At 39.2% G+C, this 19,760-nt stretch overlaps 1 pseudogene; it reads right to left on the bottom strand.

Moving 5' to 3' along the window:
- The window catches only part of LOC139722759 (uncharacterized), a 51,499-nt pseudogene that overhangs the window by 17,963 nt on the left and 13,776 nt on the right, over nucleotides 1-19,760 (bottom strand).

The raw sequence follows: 19,760 nt of genomic DNA, 5'->3' as shown, positions 1-19,760 counted from the left end.
TGCTAAATGAATTTCCAAAGGGAGATTGGGTTAAAGGCACCCTGCTAACTCACACAAGCACAGCTGGGTAACAAGGATAGAAGTACGCCCTCAAACCACGAAAATGAAATGCTGACATGAACATCGTAAGGACACATAATAATATACGCGTACGGGACACACAGCCGTACACACATGCACATAACCATTACTATAAATGGTAGCCACGTAAGCCCTTCCATATTAGTCGACAGGAAGTCCGAGAGGGTAAGGGTCGAGCAACTTTTCCATATGGGAAATCAGTTTTGGAATAATATGACATGATAGTCTTTTGACCCCATCTCTTCCACCTGAGGCATCACTCCTCAAGACATCAATCGTAATTTCACAACAATGGAGGTAGGAGGGTTAAAGGGGTGGTATAGTTTTGGGCTGAGATCGGTTCAGGTTTAGCTTTTTATGAGCTAATGAGAAATCGCTAATGAAATAAGAAAGGGCATACAAGATTTTTTTTATGAAATCGGATTTGAAATGGCTGAGATATTTAAAAAAAAGTAAAACAAAGAGGTCCAAATGAAAGATGGGTCCCACCTTTTATGACTACCTCTTTGTTTTTTGGATATCTCAGCCATATCAAAACTAATTTTCATCAAATAGACTTTCAATTCTTCTGAGAATAGTATGTTCTTTTAATTTTCTCGCAAAAAGTTATAAAATCTGAATTCCCCCATCTCAACCAAAACTGTATCATTCCCTTTAAATACTCATGTCTGCCATGATACTGTCACAAGCACCTGTCGTCACTTCGTGCACGCTGTCAATCGACTCTCTGGCCAGCTCACTGGTTATCGCGTTACTGGCTCATTCGTCATCCTCCGCCCATATCACAATTGTCCTAATTTTTTGGTCGGTCAGCAGAAACATTACTCCGCCTATATGAGCTCTGTTTTGCAAATAACCCAGACGCAACGGACAGAATCGTACATGTGTAGCCTTTGTGCAAGTCACTATTCATGTCACATTATGTAACCACAATGTTCGAATTTCCTTTATCCTGGGACAGATATCCTCTCATTATAATCATTTTAGTCTGATTAACGTGACGGTAAACATATATCTATTACGTCTTTAATATGAGCGACCGTTTTGTGAATGAAAGTTTTGTGATTTGCTGTTCGGGTGTTCATATTTTTGTTACTCTTTGTTGACAAACTCCAATAAATATCAGAAGAATCCTGCCTACTATGTGAAGACTTCAACTCATCTACTCCAACACGCACACACACACACACACACACACACACATACACACACAGAAAACAGCGCGTGGTATGTTTTATGTGTGAAATTATGCAGTCTACGCTGAGAGAAAAACTGTATCGAACCATTATATTTGCGAGAGAGAGAGAGAGAGAGAGAGAGAGAGAAAATCCAATCTAATTTGTCGGAGGGATATTTAAACCGTAGGCTCAGCTACAATATGCTGCTATATAGTCTTGGACAGTGGTCTTGGAATTGGATGCAGAATTTTAGTACTCAAATTTTGAATTTAGGATCAGCACATAATATGACATATTTCTAAAACTTAGGCCCTCCTATATACAGTATATAATATAATTGTCACATATTGAAAGACGCAGAGACGAATGCTGCAATCGCATCACAGGGAGAGAAATCAGGGAGATAATTATCAGACTGCATTGGAGTGAGGCTAAACTACACATGTCATTTATCGCTGGTTGTTTAACAGCACCGGATATTGGCTTGGGGAACCTAGAGGGAGCTCAATCAATCAAACATAAGAGTAAAAGTATAAAACAACCATAAACACAAACAAAAGAAAAGCAACGAAATGAAAATTACTGTGGGTATGATGCAATAGCAAACCATCTGTCATTACATTCTGGAATAACTATTGGGTAATATTGTTAATATCGATAATTTACACATTATTTTCTCATACCTCCCTATACAATCCTATTACAAAAAGAAAGACATTATGAAAATGGCTAAAGTTCATTTCGGATTATAATCCTCATCCATCGCCGGGTCATCCGGCATCCCCTACTTTAAATTCCTGACTCCTATACATTTCCTGTACCCAGGATACCATACCTACAGATATACAGTTTTTCCAAGGTCTTCCAGATAGCTAGTGCATGATAGTGATAAAAGTCATGCCATTACTTTCGGCGCCTCTGTCCTCTTCCGACGACTATACACTCAGGGAGATGGAAAATTGGTGAAAACAGTGCGCGGTTTCAAAGAAATTTGAGAATTACAGTTTTGACATTTGTTTTGGAATTACATTATGTTTTCACTGAGGACTAGATACTAGTCGTAAGCACATAATTATGCAAATCAGACGTGGCGAACATGACATAAAAACCTACCGGTGTAAATATGTAACGTGTTTCAATATAACAATTGGAGTTTTTAGACCTAGGCCTATAGGCCTATGAATTACATTGAGTTGAAGGCTACTGAAATAGACCATTTGATCCCAAATCCTTGGTAGGTGCGACCATCGAAACCATCACGTGACCACAGACAGACACACAGGAAGTGAAAGGTGATTTTAAAATGACTAATTATCAAGATTCACGTTCGTGATTTAACCATAATTGTTGGGTAAGTCTCATTTTGATTGGACCAACAAGTACTCATCTTTGTATACTATATAGTATATTGTTAACTTGTTATTGTAAAAACATTGTGGTATCTAAGAACAAGAGGCCAATACCCCTATATGACTGCATAGACCTTTCAACCGCAACCACATGTTCACATCCATATCACTGAACACTGAAACTACTGAAATCCATGCGTATACACATAATAGCTGATGACTGGGATATGAAGTAAGACAAAGTGATCTTCTGAAGAATTAGAAGAAAGCTGAAAATCTTCAGACGCAAACCCTGAAATGATTATAGCGTTTCGTCTCCCCTCCCGGCTGTAGCATGGCACACCATGCATGAGCGGGGTTAGGAAAGCCTGTATTCCAGAAAACTTCCCGAAAGTTCGATTTTGATTTGCAAACGTATAATAGGATGAAGACCAGCAATACGTGGAATATAATAGAGAACGCCAAAGTACAGGATTATATTCAAAATAAAATTCTGGTAAAAGATTTGGTAAAACATCATTAAAAAAAAATATTGTGGCAGCCCCTAAAACATTCTACATTGTGTTCAACGTGCAGTCATGCCGGTACTTCTGGGCACTTGTTTTTCTTTGTTCCTGTTTTTTTTTTTTTTCTCATAAGAGCTAATGTTTATATTGCCCAGCCGTGAATTATTTCAAATGTTCTTTGATTACGTATTGAACTACTGGAGGAAAACATTTTATTTGAATGTGAAGGATGTATAGCTGGAGCTTGACGAAATCTGGTCTATATATAGGCTTATACCTAAACTGGCATAATAACGTCGGAAAACTGTCTCTGAGACTGGGAGGTAGACTAGAAACGGACAGGTCTTTTCATTTACTGCTAAGCCCCTGACTGACCGGGGACTAGCACTGAATGTTTGGCGCTGGGATTGAACTTGGGTGGTCAGTGAGCACACCTCCTCGTTGTTATGAAAACGCTACGGTACCAGATCGTTGCTATATGGATATGCAACTGCTCCGTCGTATATACACCTCCATGGTTCTACCTTCGGGGCGTGGCCTTCACTGGAGTGGAAGAATGCAGTAACAATACAGAATATGTATTTTATTTAATGAAGAGACCTCGAGCTCTTCTGCGCTATTTGAGGAAATAATCGGAGTTATTCAGGAATGTTTCACCTGAAAGGAGAGATATGATGTCCTCTTGCGAGAGGATGTCGCGTTTCAGTTTTCCGATCAACTTAAACCAACATTTCCAAAGGATTTTTAGCCTCATCTTCATTTCTGCATGTCATAGCATACTGAACTCTACGTAAGAAACATCATTGATTATTACCTATATGAGGTAGTTTTGCGGGGCAATTGTAGTTGGTATTTTGATCGGTCTTCGAGGTCAGCGGGCGATAATCGTGCGTATCACCCTTCATCCGGGTCTCGCCATTCACTTTACATGTAAACATTCCGGTCAATCACAAAGAGGAGACATTCACAAATCCGGGACACACGGACCGCAGAAGAACGCCAATAAATCAACTCATACAAGGTCGACCACTTCCAGCAGCACTATACGCGTCAAACAATGACTATAGTCCCATTCGTGCTCAATAACTGCACAGTGACCATCAGTTATTACAACTCTCCAAATTGAAACAGAAGCAAAAACAAAGTGTAAATACGTTCAGATGTTTGAAGTTCGCCTGTTACAACTACATATGTATCTTGGAAGTTAGAGATGAATGATGTACATTGATGAACATGTTTGCAATTATTCGACATGTTGGTGATGATCTACAGGTAGTCAAATGTGGCTTGATCTATATCATAGTGTATAGCCGTATTCACTTATTATTTTCCTAATTTACCTATAGGGGATAGGTAATAATTTTATGATATTGACTGGCTCCATCCATCCACTACCTCTCGTGTCCTTCTATTTTTTTTTCACTCCACGCAATAAGCTGCTTTCTTCCCCCCCCCCCTCTCTCTCTCTCTCATACACACACACACACACACACTCACACACACACACACACACACACACATACTTCTTTGTTTCTCTCCTCTCTCTTCCGGCATGACAGCGACTTAGTGTAGGGATTTGTTCAGGGTTTTTGTTTCGGATAAGTTAGGTTATAGGTCTTTTTGTCTTAGTTTCTTTGTTTCATCCATATTCAATGTTTATCAGTCAATCGATCATATAATTTCTTGTATTACGCGTGGGGGGAATGCACCCTACAAGCTCAGCTTTTTAGCATTCCTCCCCATTTCCAACATTTTCCTATACCTACAAGTTTTCTGTAAATGTATCCTTTACTTTGTATAATGAAATTTATGCACTGTGTTCAATTTTTGTAATATATTTATATGTTTCTGTTGGAAATGAAAAATGAATGAATGAATGAATGAATGAATGAATGAATGATATACCAGAAAATATTGCCCGCAATGAAAGAATATTTTCTGGTATCTCACTCAAGGCAAGTCAATATTATATAATTGCCGCATGTCACATGCATCATAATGTGAGTACATTTCATCTGTCGCATTGATGAGCGACAAACATTCGACGATCACGAATGATTCAGTTGGGGGATGCAAAACAGAGTCCTTTTGATTTTTAACAACCCCCCCCCAAAAAAAAAAAAAAATAAATAAATAAATAAATAAATAAAAAAATAGAGAGCAAAGTTGCATCATGAACTAAATCTGCAACAATTCAAATTGTGATTCCTTAATTCTGGGAAGAAAGAATATTCTTCTACCACTACAAGGATCAGAATTTTTGTCTATCACGTTTTCTGTTATGGTTTTCAAGTGAACAATTGAACACTTTTTGCTTTTCGGAAGGGTTTTAAATTATAGATGCATTCCATTATTACTGAATTATTTCTTTCTGCTACTACACACGCACCAGAACGAGTAATTGCAAACTTGTGGATGGAGATGTGGATGTACAAGACCTCAACGTACGTACGTCCTTGGAGCTACATGGTCCGTTCTACTGTGACAGTGATACAGTACCTGTAACTTGCATCAATTTTCATTTCCATTTCTCGAGAAGCCAATTTGAAGAGATGATTTATTGGTCGTCAGGTATCACACCTGACAAGGTTCCAGTCTAGATGACCTCAGACGAGTAGCTCCCTGAGTCACGTGATCAGCTTCGTCTCACCTTGGCATTCTTCGCTTGGCCTCTACCGCACTCCCAACACGTGACGGTGATTAACATTTAATCTAAGAAAATTTTACAAATTTTGACAGCTTTTATAATCATATAACGATATGTAGTTGGTTTCTTTTTTCATTTATCCATCGCGGTTTTCCCTAACAAAAGAAACAAGCCAACATGCCGGCATTTAGACGAAATGTAAATGAACCATTCAACTTTTGATTAAGTAATTAATATCCCATTAAAGCTGTTCAATTGAACCAGTTCCATGATTGTGATTGAACCAAGGAGCTACAAGACCGACTGTTTGTTTGTTTTTCTTTTCTTTTCTTCAAAAAAATCCGTCCAACCACCCTTCTCAGATGATGGGAGGCCTAGCTCAGAATAGTCTCTTTTCAGCGGCATCAACGTGTAGGCCTACCAAGTATGTAGAATGATTCATGTTGCGTTATGTTTAGCCAACAACTTTCCCCCTCTTTTCCACCGCTCCTATAACAACGCCATGCCCATCGAGGTGGGTGGGCTTTCCGCCGCGAGACCTCCCAGCCCTCGGAGCTCAGTGGGGTAGGCCAAGCCGACAGCCCCGGGATAAGCGCGCCAAGTGCGAGGGATAAAAGCGCGGGCCCTATCACAACATGTCTCAATTTTCTAGTGGCTTTTAGGGTGATTGATTGATAACCACTGGGGACCCCACATGGCACGGGAGCTGGCAGGCATGTGGTCCGCGCTGTTAAAGGACAAGTTCACCTTCATAAATATAAGGATTGAGAGAATGCAGCAATATTAGTAGAACACATCAGTGAAAGTTTGAGGAAAATTGGACAATCGATGCAAAAGTTATGAATTTTTAAAATTTTTGTGTTGGAACCGCTGGATGAGGAGACTACTACAGCTTGTGAGTCATATGCGTACAACAGTATAAAGAAAATGTAAAGAAAATTCAACATATTTTCACTTTTTTCGCATAATAAAAGAGCACTTGACTTGCCTCTTTCTAAAGGCAGGGGGAATAATATTACCCATAACATTTGTCGGTAACGAGTCGGGCGAATGTGTACTTTTTTCAAAAGATGAAATTTTGTGAAATTCTCTTTATATTTTCCTTACATTGTTGTACGCATGTGACATCTAAGTTATTCACACACTACAGTAGTCTTCTCATCCAGCGGTTACTGCACAAAAACTTCAAAAATGCATAACTTTTGAACGGATTGTCCGATTTTCGTCAAACTTTCAATGATGTGTTCTACTAATATTGCTACATTCTCTCAATCCTTATGTTAATGAAGGTGAACTTGTCCTTTAAGCCACAATCACAACAGTGACTGGTGAGCTGGGTATTCCTAGTTTGGGATGCCAAGTTTTATATCAAGGAGGTATACGAGCCTATCGAGTACGTCCCTGATTACAGCATCCCACTGGGCATTTTACCCGATATTACCAGGTAATAACGTTGCTATTACCACGGTAACACCAGTGGGTAATAAACGGGGAAATAGTAGACCAATCTTTCACCCGAACCCGATATTACTCCATTTACCAAATATTACCCGGTATGATGTAACCGATATTTCCAGCATTTCCATTTTATTACCACCCGATATTTCATGCATTTACCCAATATTACCCTGATATTACTGCATTACCCAATATTACCTGGTATGATGAAACTGATATTTCTGGCATTTCCACGTTTCATATTACCACCGATATTACTCCATTTACCCAATTACCTGGTATGTTAACCGATATTTCCAGCATTTCCACGTTATTACTACCCGTTATTACTGCTTTTCCCCAATACCCAGTATGATGTAACCGATATCACCCACATTCTCATGTTATTACCTCACGATATTATCAAAAAATAAAGACTAAGGGTTGAATTGGGCATATTAATTAGTTATGTGATTATGCTCGGCACAATTTTGAGATTAATATGCCCTACTCCTCATTCTAATCCTATCCTAACCTTACCTGTTCCTAATGTCCTACCATCTATACCTATACTACATCCTATTCCTAACTGACGTATACTCTATCACATTCTGGGGATACCTGCAAAATGTTGTAATGCGTGAAGACATGGTTACTAAAATTAGGTCTCACATTTTCTCATTTGAATATTCATGAACATGCATGAATGTTACTGTTATAACTCAAGTTTGCATTGTTATAACCAATCGAAACCATTCAACATTACCCATATTATCCCTCATCACCCTGTTGTAACTCGGTAAAATGTCGGTTTCATCGGGGTGATAACAGTAATTTTTTTGGATTTGAAAATTTCGCTGGAATTGCTGTAAGATTACTGTTATTGCTCAAGTTTGCAAGGTTATAACAAAACGAAGCCTTTCAGCATTACCCATATTACCCCTCATCACCCTGTTGTAACTGTAAATGTCGGTTTCATCGGGGTGATAACAGTAACAGGTAGTATCATTTGGGTAATAACATGGTAATAACGGTAATATTTGGTCTTAGTCAAATTTCGGGGCGATATTACCGGTAATATCCGGTAATATTGGTAATCGGTAACAAATTGCCTAGTGGGATGGAGCTACTAATAGCTCCATGATCATATACCATGGACATGGGAGCTACAACAGATTATACTGAATCCGTCTGTGTAGGCCCATAATGCGCGGCTACTGACCAACATTCACTGATACAAAGAGTAGCTAGGAAGATACAGTACCTGCGTGTTACCATGGAGCTGCATAGTGTTACCATGGAGCTACTGGTGTTACCATGGAGCTATACTGGTGTTACCATGCAGCTGCATGGTGTTGCCATGGAGCTGCATGGTGTTACCATGGAGCTTGTGGTGTTACCATGGAGCTGCATGGTGTTACCATGGAGCTACTAGTGTTACCATGGAGCTTCATGGTGTAACCATGAAGCTTCTGGGCCCCATTTCATAAAAGATGTTAGGATGGCAACTCTTGCTGGAATGGCAACTTCCAATAGCAACAGCCAATCAGGAAGCTGGATTCTTGTCGTTACCATGACAATTGCCATTCCAGCAAGAGTTGACATCGTATCAACCTTTTATGAAATGAGGCCCAGGTGTTACCATGGAGCTGCATGGTGTTACCATGGAGCTACTGGTGTTATAATGGAGCTGCATGATGTTGCCATGGAGCTGCACGGTGTTACCATGGAGCTTCTGGTGTTACCATGATGGAGCTGCATGGTGTTATCATGAAGATACACAGGTTTTACAATGAAGATACACTGGTGTTACCATGCAGCTGCATGGTGTTGCCATGGAGCTGCATGGTGTTACCATGGAGCTTGTGGTGTTACCATGGAGCTGCATGGTGTTACCATGGAGCTACTGGTGTTACCATGGAGCTTCATGGTGTAACCATGAAGCTTCTGGTGTTACCATGGAGCTGCATGGTGTTACCATGGAGCTACTGGTGTTATAATGGAGCTGCATGATGTTGCCATGGAGCTGCACGGTGTTACCATGGAGCTTCTGGTGTTACCATGATGGAGCTGCATGGTGTTATCATGAAGATACACAGGTTTTACAATGAAGATACACTGGTTTTACCATGGAACTGCATGGTGGTACACGTATAATGTACAATGTATCTCAACAACAAAAAATAATTACCAAATCAGGAAGACTTTCATAAAATTGTCTTGTTTTAAGAACCTTGAATCCTGCATGATGCAGATTTACAAGTTTAGGATTACGGCGTAAAGGTGGGCGGCGATGGACAAGGGTCAAGACAAAGTGGTAATGTCATAGGATTCAGATAAAAAGCCAATACCGCATAGCATCGGAAGAAAAAGTTGATTATACATGACATATTGCCATATTGCATGCTTACATTCTGTTACATTAAGGACCTATACAAATTACAATCGGCATTCACAGTTTTCAAAATGAGGACAGGTCTCCAACATACTACACCCACCACCACCACCACCACCACTATCTTTGGCCTTTATGAGATCATGGAGCTATGTAGCTCCGTGATAAGATGAAAGCTGAATCCTGAATCAGCGTTGTAAATGTAAATGTAAATGTAAAGGATAGCATGCCGAGTAAAATCGTTGCGTCTGGAAGCCAGGCTACGTATAGACAAATATACTGACAAAAATTTCCAGAGCAGTCCTGGATGCTCGAGGAGGATTTGTGTGCTGATGTGCGAGTGAATAGTGGGTAAACCTATTAAGATTTCAAAACAAACAAACACATAAAACCGAGGTTACTGTTCGCACATTACAAAAGTAAATATGAAAACAGCATTGTAAACCGATAAAATAAAGCATAGAATAGATTTACAAAGTAGCACAAATTGAAAACTAAACTGTTTACACAAATAAAAGAGCCGGAAGACAATCTTTAGCTTGTACATAATAATAAATGCAACCCATGTTGGTCCCTCCAGAAAAACGTAGGCATATGAAGATTATAGTTCACATATCCAACTCTCATTTGCATTATATGCACAACAATTATCATGTCAGCGTAGTAAAGCATAGTTTCAAGGGTCATTTTTGTTTGTTTGTTTTAGTTTGTTTCATTTTTAAGGTAGTTTAAAAGGTTTCTCATCAACCCCCCCCCCCCTCCCCCCCCCCCCCCCAACCTATTTTTTTTTTCTTCTCGCGCGCATACAGTTCCTATGATACAACCCTGGAATATTGAGACCGTGGAGCTATCATAGTATTGAGACTTAATTTCCCCAACAGCCAACACAAGGCCGGGTTCAATGTCCGATGGCAGTCACTGTGACGTCACACTTCACAGCATGGAGGACGAGGAAGACCAGCGAAGGAGGAAAGGTAAGAGGATGTTGGTAAAAAAAAAAAAATGGTAGGCACCATGCACTGATGGTAGGCACTGGTACCAAAACATTCTCGGGGTACAGGTATTGACAGTGTGTTTTAAAGGGACTGTACAGTACTGGTTGAGGTGGGGATTCATGTTTTGAACATTCCTAATTGAGATAATGAGAAACCTCTTATGAAATATGAAAGAGCATGTAATTTTAAGAAGGATTCAACGTTTATTTGATGAAAATTGGTTTTCAAATGGCCGAGATATCCCAAAAAGTGATAATAATAAAAGGCGACAGGCCACGCCTTTTGTTTCACCTTGTTTTTGGATATCTCAGCCATTTCAAAACCGATTTTCATCAAATAAACTTTTGATACCCTTTAAAATTGCATGCTCTTTGACATCTCATGGAGTAGTTTCTGAATATCTCGCAAAACGTTAAAAGCTAAATCCTCACCTCGACCAGAACTGTACACACCCTTTAACAGGATGTCATGGTGCTGCTAAGAATTACTGCCACGAAGTCGTGACATCACAAAGAGACACAAACGATGGAAGCTATTCAATGAAAACATACTTGCCCTTACATAGAGGTCATGATAACACTCTTACACGCAAGTCAAGTGTTTTCGAGTTTTTTGGCATTGTTTCGTACCGCAAGCATATCAAAAGACTCAAGTACGATCTCCAACACTACTCAACGCTGCAACCAAACCACTTGTAGCAGTCAGCGTTTGTAAATCATTCTTGTACAAAATGGACGAAGATCGCACGATACGATATTATATTTATTTTCAGCATTAGTGTGCAGTGGCGAATCTTTTATAAAACGTGCATCACGTAAGGCAAACAACCAGAGCAGAGCATGGTAAAATAATTCGATATATTGCTCGAGTCTCGAGTCCCTAGAGTGTAATACTATGTAGTCTCCTGTAATGGCAAACATCCCCATAGTAGGCCTACAGGATTCAATTTATTTATTTATTTATTTATTTATTTATTTATTTATTTATTTTTTATTTATTTATTTATTTATTTATTTATTTATTTATTGCAATTCTTTATCCAGAGTAGCCTGATCAGCATAAAATATATAACAGTATAAAATAGACAATTACATTTCAAAACGATATAAAGTAGTCACACACATCAAGTATTTAAATAAAATAATATCATACAATCATACAGATTTGAGTGTCTATGGAAGCCGGAATGTTTAAACCCTAAAATTATATAGTACTTAAGTATTCACGTCATTATCACTCCCATGTCAAAATTGCTTTTAGAGCAACTGCTATAGTGTGCAGCATGTGCTTACTTGTTCTCATTTTATCACACACATAAATACATGTGAGAAGAATCTTCTGAGCCCCGAGTGATAGTCATTCTCTTTTGTTTATCCTTACTTTTGGTCTTAATTGTACTCGTGCTCCTCATCCTGTTCCCCTCACTAGGCTTTTGTTGGGACCTACACTCAACAAGCTTTGCTTTTTAGTAGGTTCCATCGTATTTACTTTCGCATCCTTTACTTTGATTGAAAATGACACATCGACCGTTACGTATTACTTTTGTATTCCTATTTCCTCATGTATATATCCAAGCTGGACATTCTGTATTATATTTTGTTATATACCATGTATTTTCCATCGAGAAATACGAAAATAAATTGAAATTGAAATAGACTACCTGCCGGTCTTCCTCAGGGCTCTGTTTTCGTAAAAATCCATGGATCATGAACAACAACATCAACAACAGTAACAACACCAACAATGAAAAAATAATTTGTTTAAAAATAGATAATTGTGGCAGATTAGCAACGGGACACGTAATACAGTCAAATATAAAAACGAAGTGAACGCACATGTACAAATATCTGGAAATACGATAAAACAAATTATAAAATGGGTTCAAGAATGTAGCCAATAGGAAGCGCTGAAATGAGACACACCTCCTTCCTTTACTTCAGTACAACTGCACTGCCTGTAATCCTATGGTAGATTGCCGATCGTCTGTGCGCGCGGCGGCTCCTTTGATGAATTGCATGCATACGCGTACGCGCTGTCAATCCTGTAAACAACTTCTAGTTCGGGCTGCCGGCCAGCCGGCCTGTCTTCCCTTGTGCATAACATATGTGGCGTACGTACGTATACTGTACTATACGTACACTTTGTACAGTACAGTAGACCAAGCGTTATGGGACCGGACGCGTACATGGAGTCACTTTGAAGAGCAAATCCAACGATTTAGCAGGTTAATTCTCACGCCGTTTTCAGAGTATGTTGTCTAGTAGGCCTATATGAGGAGTCTATATCAAGTCTTTAAGATAAAGGGTGCATATTCTATGTAAAATAAGTAAGTTTTCATGCGGGTGTCCGGAAACCCAACCCCCCATTATACTTATACTGTATGTGCGGGACTTCCGCGAGTGCGACGTGCGTAAAAGTTTGGGACGAACATCTTCGGACGTCTTGACCCACAAAGGTACGTGAAAAACGCTGAAAAATGATGTTAGTTTTCGAATTTTCGACCCATTTTATAAAACAAATGATGCACAGGATTATTTCGTGGCGTTAGTGTAGGCGTAGCTCACTCTCGGGTATTTATGTAGTGCAACATGCACTCGGCTTCGCCTCGTGCATGTTTCACAATTGTAAATACCCTCGAGTGCACTACGCCTACACTAACGCACTCTATCCTGTGCATCATTAGTATAATAACATCTAGAAAGAGGAGAGGAAATGATTCAATATCGCGTATGGCGGCTGCCACTCATCCCGCTGTTCTATACCGCGAGGTAATGTGTCTTATAAACAATGGTGCTATCGATAGAAAACGATTTAGGGTATGGACGCAAATAAGACGTATAAAGTCAAAGTGGAGATAAAACAACAGGGAAATACTTAATCGAAGTTAAAGGGATAGTATAGTTTTGGTTGAGACGGGGAATTCAGATTTTAACTCTTTGTGAGAAAATTAGAATCCTCTTACAAAATATCGAAGAGCATACTATTCTAAGAGAAGTCAAAAGTTTATTTGACGAAAATTGGTTTTGAAATGGCGGAGATACCCCAAAACAAAGTAAAATAGCATGGTCCTAATAAAAGATGGGCCCCACCTTTTACTACGACCTCTGTGTTTTTGGATATTTCAGCCATTTCAAACAAAATCTTATCTTTAATATTTCATATGAGGTTTCTCATTATCTCACAAAAAAGTAGGAAACCTGAAGCCCCATCTCATCCAAAACTACACCATCCCTTTAAAGGGAACCCAAACCAAAAGAGCAATGTTAATTGAGTGAAAGCAGCAACATTAGTAGAACACATCAGTGAAAGTTTGAGGAAAATCGAACAATCGGTGCAAAAGTTATGAATTTTTAAAGTTTCGGTGTTGGAACCGCTGGATGAGGTGACTACTAGAGGTTATTACGTATTAATGGACAACAATATAAAGGGAATTCCACAATAATTCATTTTTCATGAAAATTACACTTTCCATTTTGACTTGATACTGACATAATATGTTAAGTGTAGCAATTTTTCCCTCTGCTTTCTGAAAGCGGTTAGTCAGGTGCTCTTTCATTATGCTAGAAAAAAAAATATTTTTTTGTGGAATTTTCTTTATATTTCCTTTATATTGTTGTTCAAACATGGCAAAGAGAAATCGAAGCGAAATTGCTGAATTTGTATTTGCGACACATCTAATCGAAAAAGAAAACATTGCGTAGTGTTATCTCAAATCAAACTTCCTGTAATAGATAAAACATTGAAACTTAAGTTATATAACGATTGCATAATCATCTATCGACGAGAAAATTTTCAAATCGAACGGATGTTATAGGTGTATTAATGTCAGAAGAGAACCTATTAATGTAAAATTACAATAATACTGATTTTCATTGGCTTTTCTCTTTCGTGCTTTATTTTCATTGTTCTTTCACTTTGTTAGGGTCCGTATATTACTATGAATTGGCTGAGCTGAGTTACACAACATATACACCGACATTGTTGAATATACTATTGGTCCGCCGGTAGTGGCGTCCGGAAAAGAGCCATGCTCTATCTATTAAATCTCTCTGCTCTGCATCCAGCGGAAAGGAATCTTGTCGGAAGTGAATCTGAAGGCCATTAACTCACACTTTTGACCACGTACAAATCCTGACTGCTCAATGTTCTCTATAGAATCTTTGTCGACATAGCAAATAAAACATAATCTCGCAGGGAGCGGCCCATACTACTTTCATATCCGACTATAAAGGTGTTATTAACATCTGCGGGAATTGGTACAATGAAACGATACGACTTCTTCAACTCTAAATAGACAGAAGGAACTTTAGAGTAGACAGATTCGTGTAAAATCAGGAGCAACATGAACTGAAAATACACGCACCTGTGGCAATAATTATGACTGTATTTGTTTTGCAAAACGATTTTGATTTTGAAGCGATATGCCATGAGCTAAAATAAAACGAGAATTAATCCTACAAACTCATTATTTGTCAAGAAAATGGCCAGCGCTTTGGCACTTTCATTCATTCGACGACTGTGAGTTTTCATTGATGCTATTTCATTGCCAGGCAATGCCATCAAAACGCGTAATTCGAATTGAGAATATACTTCATCACAATCATGGTAGAAAGGCGCAAAAAGGCACTAGGCCTTTAGGGCTCTATTACAACGAACCCGATATGACATCAGACTGAAAAATGTTCGCGATCTTCTAGGCATAAAGCAGGACATGGCCGCAAAGAGTAAGGATGATGGAAGTTTGGCACATGCTAAATATTCTGACAAACACAGCAAACGATGCAGGGTGTTTATCACCAATTCGCTCCAAGCTGGATAAAGAAAGAAAACAGACACATTATCTTCACAGTTCTTTGCAAAGCAAGCTCTTTTATAGCCGCTCATAGCTGGCTATACACGCCGCGACGGGATCGTATGAGTTTTTCATATCAACGTCTTTGAGTGAACCAGGCCACGTGGTAGTATTCAAAATCACACGCTCTCTTGGCAAAAATAGAGGCTGTTTGATAGTTTATTACCAGGCCGATAAGCATAAACCAGGGAGGTGAGTAAACCAAGTACTAAAGTTTATAAAGGTTTACTCAGATTACAACTAGGCACAAAGCGTTGCCGCGCCAGTCTTTGTTCCCCCCGTGTGGGTCGTATATAACCATTGCTATCTGGTTCAATAGGCAAAGACGATGTGTGTGTTCCCACAATGTTTATCCCAAAGTACATCAACCGTCTGTGAGTAGGGTAACAGTGTAATCTGTAATCAAGGATAAAATTACGATTTAATTGCCTACGTCTTTCTCTCACTTGCAGCTCCCGTTTGGTACGAGATTTTCGTGGATTTTTGTGTTTATTTTTAATCGACTTGAGACGTTACGACTGGAGTTTCCACCCAAAATTCATTCAAACTGTGCTCGGCTTCTTGTGCGTGTGTGAGCTGTGTGTATGTTTAACAACAAACAGACCGCTCCTCATCCGCTTAACATTCGAGACTTCAGTCGATTGAATATAAACACACACAAAAGAATAACGCAACATCGCACAAAACAAAACGAAACAAAGCAGAAACACAAGGGGCTGGGGCGATAGGAAATAGCTGCGCTTATACTGCGGCATGGCATACCGCTGGAAATCGATGGTGCATAAAGTCACTTCAATTCATTTTGATTAGCTATATATCTGAGTGGCATTAGCCGAGAAAAACCCTAATATTTATCCATGTGGCAGGTTGTACCATCTCCCTGGATGTTAACAGACAAAAACAAAGCGCGGGAAGCGGTATACCGTCCATCTTGCCAGTTATCTTTACTAATATTAATACCCTATAGTGGTCTTATTAGATTAATCGGTGTGTTACTGAAAGGGATACACGTTCAGCGTTTATCAAATAATGACGTCAATAAACTGTGCCAGATAAAATCAACATTAGATCATAGGTATTCATCACTTTATAAATATTCATCTGACATTCAACTCTGTCAATCTACACAAGGAACTATTAGTTAGTACATATTTGTATTCTAAACGCAGTACGTCGATATTGGTTGATATTGGCTAAGAAATTTACGAAAGAGGCTTTCATTGATAATACCATCAGCATCGCGATAGGCTTACACTGGTGATAAATATACCTTTCATCGATATCGATGTCCTCCGTCTACATGATGTCCCTATTAACTGTAAGGGTTCTGAAGCAATAGCCTACATAGCTGACTGTATAATGGGCAGTTGTTACCCCGCATGCAATTGCGCTCGATCGAGAAACAAAAGAAAGTACGCCTCTTTCCGAGTTCACAACTACTTCATCGTTTATGAAAGGAAATGTCTTAGAGGTCAGCGGGCGTGTGTTGTGTTATGAGAAAGTTTGGTATTTTTTATCTCTCGACAAATCCATTGTGACACAAAGGTGAATGATATTTACACTTTGCCAAAATTCCTACACCTGCCTTGTGTTTTCGTCATCAGGCGTCTATGTCGTGCATGGAGCCAAGCACGCGTTGTAGTTACATTATTATTTTACAGCTGTATTAGGGAGGTGGAAAGAGCTAAAGATGATTTCTTTCCACTTCTCTACTGATTATACGTAGCTCTATTCTCTCCAACCCATGCAGGGGCAGTCAGTAGTCAACTCTCTAGCCTCCCCGCTGAAAGATCTCTCTCATACCACGATATGAGGGAACATTCGGACCAGAAAAAAAAAAAAACAAAGCAAAACAAAACACAAACACAAAACATTTTTTTTTAAGTACAATGTACCAGGATTCTAGGCTAAACCTCCATGAATACTATGAGCATGGATCTTGCTCCGTGCTATATATAAGGCTGATACTGGGCATGAGCGCAGAAGAATAAAGGATGTAAGTGAATTTTTGTTTTTTAGCAAGATCATGACCATGTCCTGAAGCAGGACACTCAAAGATAAATTTTGATAGACACATTTTTTCTAAAGGCCTACTATCAATGCTATTATCAATGGAGCCAAATTTAGCTCCATCATTCATCCAGAGAGGACGCTGGTGAGTGAGTCCTATATGTCTCCGAGTCATCCAAGGCTTTCATAAAAACTGAACACTGTGCACTCATCTTACGAGACAAGGCTTGGATGACATAACTTGCACTACTCACGTACTCGTAACAGGAAAGTTCCCCCTTTTTCAATGTTTTCGTGGAAATCTTTAAGGTAGGAAACAAGACTTACCTGACACAGATAGAAGAGATATGGCTGCAGCAATCAATTTGTGGAAGACCCCCATCTTGTGATTTCCTCAACGAGTGATTTCTTTGTTTCTCCACCGAGGCCGAGCAGGGTGATGTAGTACCGTACGAGTGAGTACAGGCAGAGGGAGAGCCCAGCGTGCGCTAGAGATGGTCACCAGGAACCTTTCCGCTGCTTATGGTCGCATTCCGCTGCATGCACGCAATCCTCACGTCCGCTAGATTCACGCTTTACAATATTGGCTTCCGGACTCATGCACACATACTACAAGCCGTGGATGAAAATTACATCCGGGACATTCGTCCTTTTGTCAGATGATTAGCCAATCAACAGGCAGCATGGCGACTGTTGTGACTTCACCAATAGTTGATTGGATGGGAAGCCGATTAAGTTTGGCTATCTTCCACTTTTTACTGCCTCACTGGAATTGCGTTGTTGGGTAGAGGGGCGGGATAGCAAATCAATTCAATAGTACAACGCCATGAAATTATTGTACCATCTGTGAGTCGGGAATAGCGTCTCATATCTGCAAAATACATACAACTGATTGTACTGGGTGCTATGCCAAGTAATGATTACATCATGTAGCTCCATGATTACATTCTGGACTCACTTGGTTATGACTGTCTGTAGTAGGCCTATATGTTATTTTTCTTCTTTTTTAAGAAAAACATTTGGGTAGCACAGTAAGCTAAAGCAAACTTTACGTATTTTCCCTCTTACATTCGAAATGTAATTAAATATAATTTGATCCTGCAATGTAATCTTTGTGGAATATCATACTGATTTGAAAGCTGGTTGATGTATTAAAACATCAGCGACGGGAGCTCTAAAATAGTATTTGTTTATTCGTATTTATAAACGAAAGTCGAATAAGTATGACTATAATGATCTTCATTATCCAGTGTAAAGCCTCCACTGTGTTGCCACTCAGTGAACTCTGCAATACCTTAGTTGCCATGTCCCCATTGATACACCCTCAGGGAGGTCATTAGAGGTGGGTATATTATAAGACCCACCTCCCTGCATGGTGTGGGTCGAAGAAAATGACAGACTCCGAAAGGACTGGGACAGAATGAGCTGTGTGAAGTGCGCCACCTATTGCCCATCTCGGACAGTACTGCTGACCAAGCCAAGCTAACAAAAGTGTCTTTTGCCTGTTACCTACCAAAGACACTAACGTAAATGGGATGAATTAGGGACCGCGCGGGTGAGTGGGCAATGAGACTATGTCTTATATGAGATCGTATTTCATTTGATTTCATTTCTTGTTTGAAATCAAGAAAAAAACAAGAAATTTGAGCACTTGTCCACAAAGAGATGGTGAAGGGCAAGATGCAGTTAAGCTATTGTGGTTGATGAGAGTAGATACACAATATCATGATGAATCCACCCCTGGGAGATAAACATTGCATCATTTCCATGTGACTTTTTTTTATATATAGGACTACACACAATACATTGTCTTGCGATATAGCTATGGAATCTGCAGGGAAAATTTATTCAAATGGTGTATACCCCGTTTCGTATATTCTGGCCTACATGCCAGAAATCAAGTGAAAAACATCAATAAAAGCATGTGCTACATTGTATGTGCTTTTATTGACATCTTTCACTTGTTTTGCCTGTTTCAAAGGGCGCATGTATTTCGAAAAAGAAAACATGAGATGCGTGAATATGGAAAACAAGATCACATCAGCGGGATGTGATTACACCTATCTGATCACATTGATAATTATTTGTGAAATATCCGAAATTATTGGTGTATTCGTATGCTTCTCGGAATATCAGAAGTTTTCGTAGTAAAAACATAACTTTTTGTGAGGTTTTTTTTTTTTTTTACAGCAGTAATCCACTTTTATGTCTCCCATACAAACCTGAATTTGAGAATGGTATTTAAAACTGCAAAGTTTATATCATTAACTTGCGCGTACTCATTATGCGTTTCACAAGTTTTGATTTGCT

Source organism: Diadema antillarum, unplaced genomic scaffold (assembly GCF_040938485.1).
Source record: "Diadema antillarum isolate AM-2024a unplaced genomic scaffold, OU_Dant_1.0 scf00000001, whole genome shotgun sequence".
In the NCBI taxonomy this organism is placed as follows: domain Eukaryota; kingdom Metazoa; phylum Echinodermata; class Echinoidea; order Diadematoida; family Diadematidae; genus Diadema; species Diadema antillarum.
This window is presented reverse-complemented; position numbering and strand designations above follow the sequence as displayed.